The sequence below is a fragment of the Arachis hypogaea genome, chromosome 3, assembly GCF_003086295.3.
Source record: "Arachis hypogaea cultivar Tifrunner chromosome 3, arahy.Tifrunner.gnm2.J5K5, whole genome shotgun sequence".
Taxonomy (NCBI): Eukaryota; Viridiplantae; Streptophyta; class Magnoliopsida; order Fabales; family Fabaceae; genus Arachis; species Arachis hypogaea.
In genome coordinates this window covers 142,880,285-142,897,557 of record NC_092038.1, presented here as the reverse complement: position 1 = coordinate 142,897,557, position 17,273 = coordinate 142,880,285, and the positions used below count along the sequence as shown (strand labels likewise).

The following is a 17,273-nucleotide window of genomic DNA, read 5'->3' as shown; positions in this document are numbered from 1 at the left end:
AAGAGATATTTTTACTAGTGTTTCTTCAATACGTTTTGCTTTGGACTTAGGAAGATATCTTGGAGTTAACCTTAATCATTCCCGTACTAGTAGGGATTCTTTTCATTCGCTGATTAAAAAGGTGAGGGGAAGATTAGCTAATTGAAAAGGAAGACTTCTAAATAAAATAGGAAGACTTTGGTTGATCAATTCTGTTGCAGCATCCATTCCTGTCTATCATATGCAAGTATTTTTTTTTCCAAATTGGGTATGCGATAAATTGTCTTCTAAGATGAGACAGTTCCTTTGGAAGGGTCAAGTTGATGGTAGAGGTCTTTCTCTTGTTAATTAGAGGACCGTGGTCACACCAAAGAAATTTGGTGGCCTGGGTGTTAGAGATCCTGCGTGTGTTAATATATCTTTACTTGGTAAATTGGTTTGACAACTTTTTCATTGTCAGGACAAGCCTTGGGTTGCTCTTTTGAGGGCAAAGTATCTGAGAAATGAGGGAGTTTTAGATGGCCCTGTCCCTTGCAACGCTTCTCATGTTTGGAAAAGTATCTCAAAGGCCTTTGGTGCTCTTAAGGATGCCTTCTCTTGGTGTGTTGGGTCACTTAATCAATCTTTTTGGTTTGACAATTGGAGTATTGAGGGCCCACTTGCTTAAGATATCTCTTTTGTACATATATCTGACTCTGATTTAACTATTAGAGACGTTTGGAAAGATGGTAAATGAAATTTCCACAATGTTTTCTCTAACATTCCAGAAGCTGTCAAACAGCGTTTGAATGCTTATATTCCGGATTTAAATGCTGGAGAGAGTTCGGGTTGATCGTGGGGTGTGGCATCTTCTAGACTCTATTCAACTAGGAGTGGATATAGTTGGCTAGCCAAAAGAAAGTTTGACTGAAATGAGCGTGATAATTGGTTGTGGGTATGGCGACTGCATATTCCTGAGAAGTACAAGGTCTTGATTTGGCTCAGTCTTCATAACTCTATTCCTACGGCAGAGTTTCGTTTGGGTGGTGGCTTAGCTTTATCTAACACTTGCCATCAGTGTCAGAATGGTTTTGAATCCATTCTTCATTGTCTTCAGAAGTGTCCTAGTGCCAAGGAGGTCTGGAACCTTTTAGGTCTATATTCAGATAACTCGGATTTACGTGATTGGCTCTATAGAGGTACAAGGAATGAAGATGTTTTTCTTTTCTTTTCGACCATCTGGTGGATTTGGAGAAGCAGGAATCATTCTGTGCATAGATAGATTATTATTTTTAGGATAAACCAACAAAAATGTATTCGAATAATTTTGTTGTTAATAAAAATGTACTCGAATTTTGTTATCAACGAAAATATTCTGAAATAATTTAAAAATGTGACAAAAATACTCAACATTAAATATGTATTCTTAAAAAATACTTTAGAGATTAAATTTTGATGCATGATTTTGCAAACATGATTAGAAAAATAAGATACTTTTATTCTTAAAATTTAGTGATTTTTTGCTAAGTGTGTATATATATATATATTGTGATTTTTGTCAACAATCAATAATATTTTTAAAAAATCACAAAAATATATATACTTAGCGAAAAATCACTAAATTTTAAGAATAATAATATCTCATTTTTTTTTATTTATGCTTACAAAAAATTGCATCAAAATTTAATCTCTAAATTATTTTTTAAGAAATACATATTTAATGTTAGATATTTTTATTGCATTTTAAAATTATTTAAAGACATTTATGTGGATAGTAAAATTTGAGTGCATTTTTGTGAAAGAAAAAATTATTTGAATGATATTTGGTAGTTTACCTTTAATTGTAATCCTCTTCATTATTATTGTTAAATATTATATTAATATTATCTTAGCTTGTATGGAATGAATTTCTATGAGGAGAAAAGCTTTTTATCCAATGTAGCCTTTTTTCCGCAAGAAAAGCTACTTGGTCGTGTGTGTAATCAATCTATTGCATGTTTTGGAATGTATGAAGGTTATTGATCATAGCACTAATACAAATACTTAGTCCATTGTTTTCTTCTCTCTCTGCCCAATAGGAAGAAATTAAAGTGAAATTGTTGGTCAGACATACGAAAACAAAGACCAAGACTTCAAAGTTATGTTACAATAGACATAAAGCATCTGAGTAGATAACATGGCGAATTTTTTTGAGGTCATTAATTTTTTTTTTTGGTTAAGTATGATTTTGGTTTTTGAGGTAGGGCTGAAATTTTATTTTATTCTTTGTTTTTTTTTTTTGTTACAAAATAATCCAAAAAATTTAACTTAATTTTAAAATCGTCCTGGACAAAAATACCCTTCTTCCTTTTCTAAAATTAACCAAAATCAACCCGAAACAGAACAAAAGCTGAACTGAACCAGAACCCACCACCATTATCATCATAGTCATCATCATCATCTAAAGAAGAACAATAGATAATGAAATCATAAATATATATATATAAGAAGAAAAAAAATAACAACAATGATAATGAAATCATAAGAAGAACAAAAAAACTCAGAACCTACCACCACCACCCCCACTTAGAACTCAGAAAATCAGAGACCATGTTTTTTAAATTTGTTAATGTTTTTTAAATCCCAACAGTATCATTCACATTGTTATTATTATAGCGACAACAATACTAACTGGATTACATTTTAACAAGCTAAGCAGGACAAGTGCATATTCATTTTTATTTCCACTATTACAAGAAAAGGGCAAAAAAAAAAAAAAAGAAAACATTACAAACTCATCACTTACACACAAATGAAAAACCAACCACACCAGAAAAGAAAAGTCTAGGGGACCAACAATTTTATTAAATTTTGGCCAGCATGTAACCAGTAGAGAAAGGTGAGCCATTGGATGAAATCTCACACCATTAAATCATCATTGATGGCTATTTGATGGCTATCAATCCCAAAAGTTGCTGGCCCCTAGCATTGCTCCACCAGAAAATTAAAACATCAGAAACATAAAGTCGCATACATGATTGAAGTTTGTACCACACATCGTCAAGGAAACGGTAATAGGCATACCTCCATGATTTGAATATGAACAGTGGACCGACAAATCCCCAAAATCCCACTATAAATCCAAAAGCCACACTCACAAATAGCCACTTCACTCCATGATTCTTTCTCTCTTTTTCATTGTCATTAGCATCATCATCAGGAACTTCCCCCTCCATGGTACAGTTGAGCAGCAATGGTGGACCACATAGCTTGTTGCCAACAAAACTGGATGCATCAAAGCTTTGCAACTGAGTGCCCGTTGGGATTTTGCCTTCCAGGTGATTGTAGGACAAGTCTAGCTTGTTCAGGAAGTTCAAGTTTGTGATGCTTTGAGGGATCTCCCCTGTGAGTTGGTTGCCAGAGAAATCAATGGATTCCAATGACTCCATATTGCCAATACTTTGAGGGATGTGACCAGTTAACTCATTCTTGGACAAGTACAAATAAATCAGACCAATTAGGTATTGGGAATAATACACCATTTCCCCTTGAGAGAACACCTTTGACAGAGAAATAAAATAGATACAATCACAACACAAGAATTTAACGTGAAAACTCCAATTACCGGAGAAAAAAACCACGGCCGTTGTCAAATGACAACCAGAGAATATCACTATGTGAAAATTGTTACAACACATAGACTTCTTTCTCTCACCGGCACCCCAGTACACCCACACTCTCTCAAAGTAAATATCTAACTACACCTCACAACACTCTCTAATAAAGAGTATAGAGGAAAAAAAATCAGATACAAGCTTAAAGTGTTTCTGACTGGTGCAAAAACAAATGGAGAACTTAGCCTCATATTTATAGCCTAGGCCACCCACTTCATTTGCTATCCTAAGCAATGTGGGACTAATTCAACTAAATCCTAACAATCTCCACCTTGATTGAAATAGTCACACATCTTCAGCTTCCATTGTCAACACCGACAATTCTTTGCTGCCATTGTCTATACCGACAATCATAGTTCAGAGAACTATCATACTCCACCATGAAAGTATACTCACTTGGAATTAGACCACTCCAAGCATTTCACCTTGGTATAGATCGAAACCTTGCTGAAAATTCATGGTGCAACTTCCAAATTGGCTTTTCCTGGAAGTTCTTCAGCCATCGACCTAACTCCGCCACACACCTTGCATCTCAACGCCAACCAATGCCCGTGTGCAATTGTGGACCCGATTGCCACAACTCATCCTTATCCATGGCAGTGCGGTAATACCATGATGATACTTCTTGTCTTCTAGAGAATATCATCTTCTCTCATAGAGAGAGCAATATTGCAAGTATCAGATTGAGAGTCTTTTTCTGAAACCGCATTACCTGGACAATTTCTCTTTACATGCCCAGACTTTCCACATTTCCAGCATGTTACACTCCTTCCATGATTTCCTTTTCCATAATTGTCACTTCTAGCTACAAGCGCCAAATCTGATGAAGTGCTACCCTCATTTTTCATTCTTCTTTCTTCAGTAATGAGCTTACTGGCAACTTCTTCAAAATTCAGAGTTTCCTTCCCATACATTAAAACAGGTTTGATATACTCATAGGAAGAGGGAAGAGACAATATGAGCCTCAGTGCCTTATCTTCATTATCAATTTTCACTCCAATTGCCTCTAATTCAGAGACAATACCATTGATAGCACTAAGATGGTCGGAGATTTTCACATTGTGATCAATGCGTAGATTATGGAACTGCTCCTTCAATAACAACCGATTTGAGATGCCCTTTGACTGATACAACCCTTCGAGTTTATCCCAAAGTTCCTTGGCTGTTTTCATTCCTTGCACATTTGCAAGAACATTCTTAGCCAAACACAGGCGAATAGCACTTGCAGCTCTCAAATCTAGTTCCTCCCATTCTTCATCCTTCATACCAGAGATCTTCTCTTTCAACGCCTTGTGCAAACCTGATTGTATCAACACATCCTTGACTTGTATTTGCCACAAGCCAAAATTGATTCTTCCATCAAATTTCTCTATTTCAAGCTTCACAGCACTTGAATATCCTGACATTGTTGCAACCGTATACTGGAATAGTATAACTCAACCGTGCACTAGGAAGGGTCCCCAAGAAAGAGAGGTGGGTCACAATGGACACACTTAAATACCAAGTCTTTCCTTAGCCAGAACCTTTCCAAACAGCACTCTCACAGTGTCACACTGCCTTCTAGCAACAACAACAGCAACCAAAGATCAACCTCAAGCCACAGGATAAAATTCTTTTCTGATGTGGAAGGTCAGACTAAGCTGCAACCACAGAGCATACTAAGAATAAATCCCACCGAACCGAAGCTCTGATACCACTTGTTGGGAATAATACACCATTTCCCCTTGAGAAAACACCTTTGATAGAGAAATAAAATAGACACAATCACAACACAAGAATTTAACGTGGAAACTCCAATTACCGGAGAAAAAAACCACGGTCGTTGTCAAATGACAACCAGAGAATATCACTATGTGAAAATTGTTACAACACAGACTTATTTCTCTCACCGGCACCCCAGTACACCCACACTCTCTCAAAGCAAATATCTAACTACACCTCACAACACTCTCTAATAAAAAGTACAGAGGAAAAGAAAAATCAGATACAAGCTTAAAGTGTTTCTGAATGGTGCAAAAACAAATGGAGAACTTAGCCTCATATTTATAGCCTAGGCCACCCACTCCATTTGCTATCCTAAGCAATGTGGGACTAATTCAACCAAATCCTAACATTAGGTTTGTGATTTCCATTGGTATTCCCCCCGACAATTTATTAGATGAAAGATCAATGTTCTTCATTAAGCCGAGAATACTGCTGTACTCAGCATCTATTCCTTTCACAGATAGGGACATGCTTACAGTATCCCTTGCATATGCCATGTCTTCCTGGAAGGGTGAACTTGCACTATTTATCATGGCACTCAAATAGTTCAAACAATTTAGTATATTGCCTGACAAATGATTTAGTGCAAGGTCCAAAACTTGGAGAAACTTCATTTCACAAAATCCGTTGGGAATGTTACCTGAAAGATTATTGGATCGAAGCCGAAGAAATTTTAAATTTACCAAGCTTTCTCCAACTCATCTAGGAATATTCCCTGTGAGGTTATTTTCCCCAAGATCCAACAAAATCAACTCCTTGTTTTCCTTTAAACTGACAGGAAATTTTCCAGAGAGTGTGTTGTTTGGTATACGCAAATATTGTAGGCTTGATAAAGAGCCCATGGAAGGGGGCAAGCTTCCAATAAAATAGTTGCTTTCTAAGTTGACCTCCACTAGGTATGGCCACATCCTCCAACAGTTGGGAATTTTTCCAGATAAGTTGTTTGATGCAAGATTGAGGATTCCTAAGCTTTTTGGTTTGTCAGATTTTTGACAAAGAAAATCCATTAATAACCCATAAAATGAATTATGTGAGAGATCTAGCCAAACCACATCCTCACTCAAAGGGTAAATTTCCATGAAGATGGTTTGAGCTAAGATCAACTGCTCCATAAGATTTGAAAATCTCCTTTGATTCTTTTGGGAGCTTGCCATGGATATGATTGTGAGAGAAGTTTAAATAATCATAATGATGACTTGTTTCCCAAAACCAAATGGGAATGGAATCAGAAATCCCTGCCTTAGATAGATCCAAATATACAAGATCATTTTGTGACCGAATCCATGATGGAAAGCTTGGACCTAACTTCCACGAGCTCATTTTCAAGTGAGAAAGTAAAAATTTTGGTTTCCAACTGGGATGCACTTTCGAAGTGAAATTGTTACTTGATGCTAAAGCCTAAAAGCACACGTAAAGTAGTGAAATTCGCAAGGTCATCTTCATGTACAATCCCTTGAAATGATTGTCATCTATGGCAAGATATAACAATTTAGTAAATGATGCAAGAATTTTAAATGGATTTCCAACAAGTTGATTTTTGGAGAAATCGACAAATCTCAATGAGGAAAGCTTTGCGAATGATTGAGGAAGTTCTCCAATAATCTTGTTGTTGGAGAGATCAAGCATTTCAAGATTTTGAAACATTCCAAGTTGATTGGTGAGGTGACCTGAGATTTGAGAAGTAGAAGCCACAAGAGTCTTGAGTTCATGAGAAACACATGGGATGAGAATTTGTAAGATTTCAGAAAGTTGTTGATTGCATTTGAGATTTGAGAAAGAGATGTGTCTCAAATTGCATAGCTTTCTAAAAGAGGATGGTATTGCTCCTTCAAACTGATTGTCTGACAAATCAAGGGTAACAAGGGAACCCAAATTCCCCAAAAGAGTTGGAATTGCTCCTTCAAATTGATTGTATGCCAAATCAAGGGTAACAAGAGAAGTCAAATTCCCCAAAGTATTAGAAATAGTCCCAGGCAGATGGTTTTATCGTAAGTTCAAAGATTTGAGACGATGAAGACGGAATAACCAATCTGGTATATGGGATGAGAATGAATTGCCTGACAAATCAAGATTTTCAAGCAAAGTGAAGTTTTGAATCCCAGCAGGAATTGGACTATCAATATCATTAGAGTAACAGGTTGGATAACATGCAAGAGAAACAAGTTTGTTCAACTGAAATATCCACTTGGGAGCAACAGAAATGCTGAGAGAAAGCAGGGAGAGCTTGCATAGTGTGTAGCCAATTAAATGATTTGGATTGGTCAACACCACTCAAATCAAGATATTCAAGGGAGGTAAGACCCAAAAGCCAATCAGCATTTTCAACAATCAATGATTCATTAGAATAACTTTGGAGGCCAAGATGGACTAAATTAGTGAGATTGCCAATTTGATGTGGAATTATTCCATTAATATGATATGAGAGGTCAAGATAGAGAAAATTAGAGAGATTTCCAATCTGATGAGGAATGTTGCCATAAAATCCGGAATCAGAGAGGTCAAGGTGAGTTAAGGAGGTGATTCGAAAAAGGAAAGTAGGAAATTGCATACCTCCAAAACTATTGCCGCTCAAGTCCAAGTAATTCAGATGTTTCAATTCAACAAGAGAATCATTTATCGCTCCACTGAACCTGGACCTCTGGAAAGCGAAGTAGTCAATGGGAAAGGGATATTCATCATATTCTGATGGTATAGTAGTGTTGAGGTGAAGCTGAAGGATGTGGAAAGTTAGATGACTACAAACAACATAATCCCAGTGGCAGCAGTTGGAATTGGAAGCATTCCAAGAACAGAGCCTGTTTGTAGGGTCAGTGAGATGATGCTTGAATCTTAGAAGTGCTTCGCGCTCACTTGGAATGCACTCAATTAACTCAGACTCAGAGGACGTTAGTAATGTCAGGCAATAAAGGTGAACAAATATAAGCACAACCATGCCAGTGTAAGTGTTTGTGTTTGGAGACATGTTTGCATTTGTATATTTTTTTTTTTGGTGACGTTTGCATTTGTATATGTTTCCACCTTCAGCTCCTTTCTCTTATTTATAATGGCAAAATAGAATAATAAATAATTTTTAAAAATTTATTAAAAATTATCCTTTAATTTATTAATATTTAAAAAATTATTATTGATACTTTTAATGTTAAAAAAATTAATATAAACTATAAGATATATAAATTATTAATATATAACCTTTTAAAGTTGCATATAAATTAAAATTTTATTAATTTTTTAAAATTATTTTTAGTTTATATTTTTTGTTTTTATATATATTTTATATAAATAATTAATTTGATAATTGATTTTTAGTATATTATATTCGTATTGTGATCAATTATATTAATGCTGGTCACTATTCAAATTGGAATGTGATAAAAATTTGATTTAGTGGTGTCATTGTTGTTGATATTTTTATTTTAAAATATTTTAAATAAAAAAAATGGTTAAGTATGATTTTGGTTTTAAAATAGAAGTTGAAAATTTATTTTATTTTCGACTTTTTTTTTTGCTACAAAATGATTCTAAAAGTTTAACTTAATTTTAAAATCGTCTTTTTTACTAAATTTTTAATTTTTATTTCAAAAATACCCTTAACTAAAAAGAAAAAAAAAAAACCACGGGTTAAAGCCTAAAAGGGGAAGGGGGAGGGTATCAGCTGGAGGCGAGGGGGTGGGGTTTTGGTTCAGGGAGAAGAGGGAGAAGGGAAGGGAAGGAAAGGGAAGGGAAGGGAAGGGGAAGCGAAAAGGACACTGCCGCTACTCCTTGCCGGCACTGTTCTTTGCTGCCGCTGTTACTGCTTTTCGTCATTCGGTCCTCGCTGCTGGATTTCACCGTGAGGGAGAACGTCGCGCGCCGCGAGCCGTTTCTGCTTCTGCTCCTTATTTTCGCCGACGTCGTCACCTCGCCTTCATCCTCCTCTCGCCGCACCTCCTCCTCGCTATCGCACCTCGTCTCGTCGTTTGTTTTGGTAATTATATTTATGGATTTTTGGTTCTTGTAATTGAAGATGAATTTGGGAATTTTGGATTATTATAATTGCCTCTGAGTTTTGTTAACGAAAGAGGAAGAATTTTAGTTTTAAGTTTTGTTAATGGTTCTGAGTTTTGACGATAATGATGATGATGATTTTTTTTTGTTTGTCTGAGTTCTGGGTTCTTGTTTTTTTGAGTTCTGGGTTCTGAGTTTTGATGATGATGACGATGATGATGATGATGATTTTTTGAGTTCTAAGTTTTGTTCTAATTTTCTGAGTTCTGATTTTCTGAGTTCTAAGTGGGGGTGATGGTGGTAGGTTCCGAGTTTTTTTGTTCTTCTTATGATTTCATTATCATTGTTGTTGTTTTTTTTCTTCTTATATATATATATATATATATATATATATATATATATATATATATATATATATATATATATATATATATATATATATATATATATATATATATATGATTTTATTATCCATTGTTCTTCTTTAGATGATGATGATGACTATGATGATAATGGTGGTGGGTTCTGGTTCAGTTCAACTTTTGTTCTGTTTCGGGTTGATTTTGGTTAATTTTAGAAAAAGGAAGAAGGGTATTTTTGTCCAGGACGATTTTAAAATTAAGTTAAATTTTTTGGATTATTTTGTAACAAAAAAAAAACAGAGAATAAAATAAAATTTCAGCCCTACCTCAAAAACCAAAATCGTACTTAACCAAAAAAAAAATTAATGACCTCAAAAATTCGCCATGTTATCTACTCAGATGCTTTATGTCTATTGTAACATAACTTTGAAGTCTTGGTCTTTGTTTTCATATGTCTGACCAACAATTTCACTTTAATTTCTTCCTATTGGGCAGAGAGAGAGAAGAAAACAATGGACTAAGTATTTGTATTAGTGCTATGATCAATAACCTTCATACATTCCAAAACATGCAATAGATTGATTACACACACGACCAAGTAGCTTTTCTTGTGGAAAAAAGGCTACATTGGATAAAAAGCTTTTCTCCTCATAGAAATTCATTCCATACAAGCTAAGATAATATTAATATAATATTTAACAATAATAATGAAGAGGATTACAATTAAAGGTAAACTACCAAATATCATTCAAATAATTTTTTCTTTCACAAAAATGCACTCAAATTTTACTATCCACATAAATGTCTTCAAATAATTTTAAAATGCAATAAAAATATCTAACATTAAATATGTATTTCTTAAAAAATAATTTAGAAATTAAATTTTGATGCAATTTTTTGTAAGCATAAATAAAAAAAATGAGATATTATTATTCTTAAAATTTAGTGATTTTTCGCTAAGTATATATATTTTTGTGATTTTTTAAAAATATTATTGATTGTTGACAAAAATATATATATATATATATATATATATATATATATATATATATATATATATATATATATATATATATATACACTTAGCAAAAAATCACTAAATTTTAAGAATAAAAGTATCTTATTTTTCTAATCATGTTTGCAAAATCATGCATCAAAATTTAATCTCTAAAGTATTTTTTAAGAATACATATTTAATGTTGAGTATTTTTGTCACATTTTTAAATTATTTCAGAATATTTTCGTTGATTACAAAATTCGAGTACATTTTTATTAACAACAAAATTATTCGAATACATTTTTGTTGGTTTATCCTAAAAATAATAATCTATCTATGCACAGAATGATTCCTGCTTCTCCAAATCCACCAGATGGTCGAAAAGAAAAGAAAAACATCTTCATTCCTTGTACCTCTATAGAGCCAATCACGTAAATCCGAGTTATCTGAATATAGACCTAAAAGGTTCCAGACCTCCTTGGCACTAGGACACTTCCGAAGACAATGAAGAATGGATTCAAAACCATTCTGACACTGATGGCAAGTGTTAGATAAAGCTAAGCCACCACCCAAACGAAACTCTACCGTAAGAATAGAGTTATGAAGACTGAGCCAAATCAAGACCTTGTACTTCTCAAGAATATGCAGTCGCCATACTCACAACCAATTATCACGCTCATTTCAGTCAAACTTTCTTTTGGCTAGCCAACTATATCCACTCCAAGTTGAGTAGAGTCTAGAAGATGCCACACCCCACGATCAACCCGAACTCTCTCCAGCATTTAAATCCGGATTATAAGCATTCAAACGCTGTTTGACAGCTTCTGGAATGTTAGAGAAAACATTGTGGAAATTTCATTTACCATCTTTCCAAACGTCTCTAATAGTTAAATCAGAGTCAGATATATGTACAAAAGAGATATCTTAAGCAAGTGGGCCCTCAATACTCCAATTGTCAAACCAAAAAGATTGATTAAGTGACCCAACACACCAAGAGAAGGCATCCTTAAGAGCACCAAAGGCCTTTGAGATACTTTTCCAAACATGAGAAGCGTTGCAAGGGACAGGGCCATCTAAAACTCCCTCATTTCTCAGATACTTTGCCCTCAAAAGAGCAACCCAAGGCTTGTCCTGACAATGAAAAAGTTGTCAAACCAATTTACCAAGTAAAGATATATTAATACACGCAGGATCTCTAACACCCAGGCCACCAAATTTCTTTGGTGTGACCACGGTCCTCTAATTAACAAGAGAAAGACCTCTACCATCAACTTGACCCTTCCAAAGGAACTGTCTCATCTTAGAAGACAATTTATCGCATACCCAATTTGGAAAAAAAAAATACTTGCATATGATAGATAGGAATGGATGCTGCAACAGAATTGATCAACCAAAGTCTTCCTATTTTATTTAGAAGCCTTCCTTTTCAATTAGCTAATCTTCCCCTCACCTTTTCAATCAGCGAATGAAAAGAAGCCCTACTAGTACGGGAATGATTAAGGTTAACTCCAAGATATCTTCCTAAGTCCAAAGCAAAACGTATTGAAGAAACACTAGTAAAAATATCTCTTCTACGAGCAGTCACATTTTTAGAACAAAAAGTTTTATACTTTTCAAGATTTACTTTCATGCCAGATGTTTTGAAAAAAATGTTAAGAGAATGCATGACCATTTGGACCTGAATCTTTGTAGCCTGACAGAAAAGTAAGAGATCATCTGCAAACATCAAATGAGAACATTTTGGGCCACCCCTAGGCTGTGTTTGTTTCTGAGAACAGGACAAGACAAGACACTAACAGACAAATAATGAAAATCTAATTTATTCTCATTTTTTTTTCATTCAAAGAATTTGAGATGAAAAATATAATAATAAAAAATATAATTATAAAAAATTAACAAGAATAATGAAAGAAAAAATGAAAAATAAGTTGTGTTCTTTGTTAGTATCTTTGTGTCTTTCCTGTCAGGATGGACACAAAATACACTAATTCAGTGTCTCTGGACACATTGTCTCTGTCCATGTGTCATTTGTCAAACACGATTTTGTGTCTCAGTGTCCTGTCTCTGTAAACAAACACAGCCCTAGTGACAGAAACTGGTTTTCACACACCCTTGACCACCTTATGAGATATATAGCAAGCAAGTCTTTCCATACAAAGCACAAATAAGTAAGGATTCCAAGTGCCATTCTAGGAGCAAAACTATCCAATCTATTTCTATTCCACATAATAAAAAGAGATGATGAAAATATTTTTGAAAAAGAGATGATGCAAAGACAATTCTGAATTTTACTTGACATTCAATTATATTTTTGTTTCTGCTACAGCCTTAGCAGCCCTGGAATCTTTAAATCTCAACAGGTGCTGTCTTTCTGATGAAGAATTTGAGAACCTCTCTAGTAAGACTGATTCTGTTTTCTAATGACCAAACTTGAGGACTTCCTCTGCCAAGTTTGTACTTGTAGCTCTAATGATGAAAATATGAATTCATGGTTTAACAGTCTGCTTACAATTTTCTGTAGGTCTTAAAACCTTGAAGAGGCTAAGTCTGGCATTTAACAGGATCACAGATGCCTGTTTAGTACATCTGAAAGGTGCTTCTAATTTCTCTGCCTTTTGTTATGGTGACTGTCTTTTCCACATGCTGCTTCTGAGTATATTTTTCTCAACAATACATTTTCTGAATTTATGCTATTTCAGAATTACTGTTACAAAAATTCAGAATGTGAAGAAAAGACCATGTCCTTAATTTACACCATGCATGCGCTGCTAGTTTATTTTGAATTTTCCAGTTATCCTTCATATCCTCATTTATTTATTTTCTGGGTCCAAGTTTAGTAAATTTGGAGTATTTAAATTTGGATTCCTGCAAAATAGGCGATGAAGGGCTTGCCAATTTGACAGGTTTACTATTAAATTTGTGGTGTTTACCAAATGTAGCTTTGGATTAACTTTATATTAACAGTTATTTGTTCATTCAGGCCTCACTCTCTTGAGAAGTCTAGTGTTGTCAGACACTGAAATTGGTTCCAGCGGGCTGCATCATATATCAGGTACATGGAAAAAATCTTATTAAATAAAAATTCAAACCCGGTCAAATTATTGTGTTGTTTATAAACTTGTTGGTTGTATTCTTCACGAGCAAATGCTCTATGACCACAAGGTGGTACATAAGTCGTTATTGCATTGTCACCTTTTTTCTTTTTCTTTATGCTTTTTAAAAAAAAAATCCTCGATCAAGGTGTTCTATTGTTCAGGTTTTTAGTTTTGGTTTCTTGCTGATTAATTTCAGGGTGCTATTGATTTGACTGCAAGAAGTTCTGTAACTAAGTTTGCTATTTTTCAGTTGCCAGCTGTTAGTAAAAAATATTTGACAATATGTACTTTATCATACAGTCATTAATTTGTTTTTCTTTTTTCTTTTTTTTTATTTGAAAAAACATGTTGTCATTTGAGTTTTGTTTGTTTACTCTTCTCTTATCCTTGTACATTTCCATTTGATGCATTTGTTGATTATATATGGTTCCGACTTTTATACAGGTTTACACAAACTGGAAGATTTGAAGCCTGAAAAGACTATCAGGACTGACAAATCTTAAATCACTTAATCTGGACGCCCGACAGATTACTGATGTTGGACTTGCAAATCTCACAAGTAAACTTTTCATTGTGTCTGCTATGCTTTTTCTTATTGTATCATTTTTAAGTTGGAGCTTTTTGTACAAGAACTATGGACTCTTGCTATATAGAGGGTGCTACATAATAATGTTGAGCAAGAATCAATAACTCAAATTGTGCTCTGTAGCTAAGCTTTCTCTGTAGCATGATGAATTTCCCATGGGACAGAACCAATCCCCTGATATCACATCAGAAGACGTGGCGAGTGCTGAAGATGTCGACGAAATTGTGCGTTCACTTGAAGTCACCTCAAATTTAAGGCACAATGAAGGTATATTGTCGGTTGATGGGCACAGGGATCTTTTTGAAGGTGACCCCTACTTGAAGCAAAGGCTTCGTCTTCGCGACTCATCACAACCCTGAATGTGTTACAAGCCTACACGTTGAAGAGAATCCGCGACCCCGACTACCATGTCAAGTTAAGGCCACATTTGTCAAAGGAATTCATGGAATCAAGCAAGCCAGCTGCAGAACTTGTGAAACTCAACCCAAAAAGTGAGTATGCTCCTGGTTTGGAGGACACACTTATCTTGACAATGAAGGGTATTGCTGTTGGCATGCAAAACACAGGTTAAGAAGCTGAAAAAAATTTGCATTTTTTTTGTTATGTCAATGGATATGTAAACATTGTATAACCTATTCTATGATGTCTGCTGGATATTTAGATCAGCATCATATGACTGTGTCTCTAATACTATTGTTATTTATATAATAAGACCTTGATCCCTTATGATGACATATTTGGTTATATATGATAAACGTAATTAATAAGCAATCCCAGAAAACCAAAAGTAATTAATTAGGGATATCTATCTAAGAATGGTGTTAAAAGCCTATTTTTCATCCCTTGACATGTTTAAGAGAAAAAAAAAATTAAATGGCTCTTGACAATTATTTCAAAAGACAACGAGGTCATCAATTAAAAAAAATACATTTTTCAATTTATGATCTTTATTTTGATGAGACTAGTTAGCTCATTTGTCAATATTTTCTAGTTGTATTAACGGAGTAAGCCTATATAGCATATTAAATGGTTGATTTATCCATTGAGAATCAACTACGATTAATAAATTCTTTTTTATTGGGAGTCTTTGTTGTCTTTTAAGAATAATTATCTTGGTCGTTTAGTTTTTATTTTTATTTTTTATTATTCTTTTTCAAATACATTAGCTAAATTTATTGTGTAAAACTAAAAAATATTAATAATTTTTAAACTATTTTTATTTATAAAAATTAAATAGAGAACATATTAGTGATTAACGTGTCATATAAATATGTTTTAAAAAAAATTTATTGACAAAAAAACTAATCAGTCTCACAAATTTAAATATTAAAAATAAAAAGGAGTAATTTTTTTGTTTGAAACCTAATAATCCTTCAAAAGAATTACCACATACCGGGTTTGATCACTCTATATTTAACCTCCTATACCACACAACACATGGATGGATTCAACTCAACAACATCAAATCCTCCACTACATGATTTCAAGAACATCTCTTTGATCATTTCATGGTCGAAGAAACCAACTTTGGTTTGGTCCCATGCGAACACAACGTTTTCGTATGCAGTGGAGACAACCTATGGTAGATCGGCACCACGTGTCGATATGGTGTCATGGCACAATAGATTTGTTTGAGTAAACTTTAAAATATATATTTTTTAATTATTTTAAAAAATATATTTTAAAAGAATAAAAATAATTTTATATTTAAATATTTTATATAAAAGAATATTTTTTATTACTTATATTTAAATATAATAATATAAAAAATATTTTTAAAAAAAATATAAATTATAACTTTTCAAATACTTTTTAAAATTTTTCAAATGTACTAAAAAAATTTATTAAAAAAAAGAGTTAAGTATTGTTTTTGTCCTCAACGTTTGGGGTAAGTCCTATTTGTGTCCCTAACGTTTAAATCGTCCTATTTGTATCCTTAACGTTTATAAAAGTGATTCAATGTTATCCTACTATCAATTATACTAACAAATCGGATTATATTTTTCAATTATTCTCACTTGAATGTATTCATTCTCAATTAGGTTTCACTTGAATGTGGTAGATTTTAATATTATACCCACTATTTGTGTTTAGATTCAATTATGTCCCTAGAAAAGTGAATTATGTAAATGTTGTAGGAATTAGTTTCAACATTTGATGAGCTATTTTTTGGAGTAGATCATCGATTCTATCCCAGACATTTGTATTCTAACTTCAATAAGAGATTTTTAAAACTCAAACTAAAGCGCTCATGATGTGTAATTGACGGCAGGATAACATTGAATCACTTTTACAAACGTTAGGGATACAAATATGACGATTTAAACGTTAGAGACACAAATAGAATTTACCCCAAACGTTGGGACAAAAACAATACTTTACTCTAAAAAAAATTATTAATTTAATAACATCCAAATAAACACGATTATATAATAGGCTTTGGTTTTTGATTTAGCCTCCGCATAGAGGATCTCATCACTATCTCCTTTGATGAGGATGTAGGGTGGACCCCTTTTTTTCTTGTCCACGGAAATAATGTGATAGGATTCATGGAACCAATATTATGGAATATGCCACTCTTATGGCGAGCATTAGCGACATGAAAATGATCAAAAGGGTAGAAAATAAAGCACATTTTATTCCTAAAAGAATTAGGTAAAGATTAGTTAAGTATTAGTTAGGTTGTTAATTATAGAAAAATAGATATTTTTATTTTTTTGTAAAGTATAATTTTATATTATTTAATATTTTTAATTTTTTTATCTCACTTAAAAAATATAAAATAAAATATCACACTTCATAAAATAATTGAGAAGATCTATTTTTATTATCTATTTATTCTTTAAATAGAAAATGATAAATGGTAAGTTTTAA

The 17,273-nt window shown here is 33.4% G+C and overlaps 1 long non-coding RNA gene and 1 pseudogene across 1 annotated transcript; one reads left to right on the top strand and one right to left on the bottom strand.

The window, feature by feature from the left end:
- Nucleotides 1–2,315: 2,315 nt before the first annotated feature.
- Nucleotides 2,316–7,157, bottom strand: LOC112735663 (receptor-like protein EIX2; annotated as a pseudogene).
- A 5,883-nt stretch (nt 7,158–13,040) lies between these two features.
- Nucleotides 13,041–13,794, top strand: LOC140182857 (uncharacterized). The gene is made up of 3 exons (XR_011879073.1): nt 13,041–13,311; nt 13,551–13,621; nt 13,699–13,794. It is a non-coding gene; the product is annotated as an uncharacterized lncRNA (long non-coding RNA).
- Nucleotides 13,795–17,273: the final 3,479 nt, after the last annotated feature.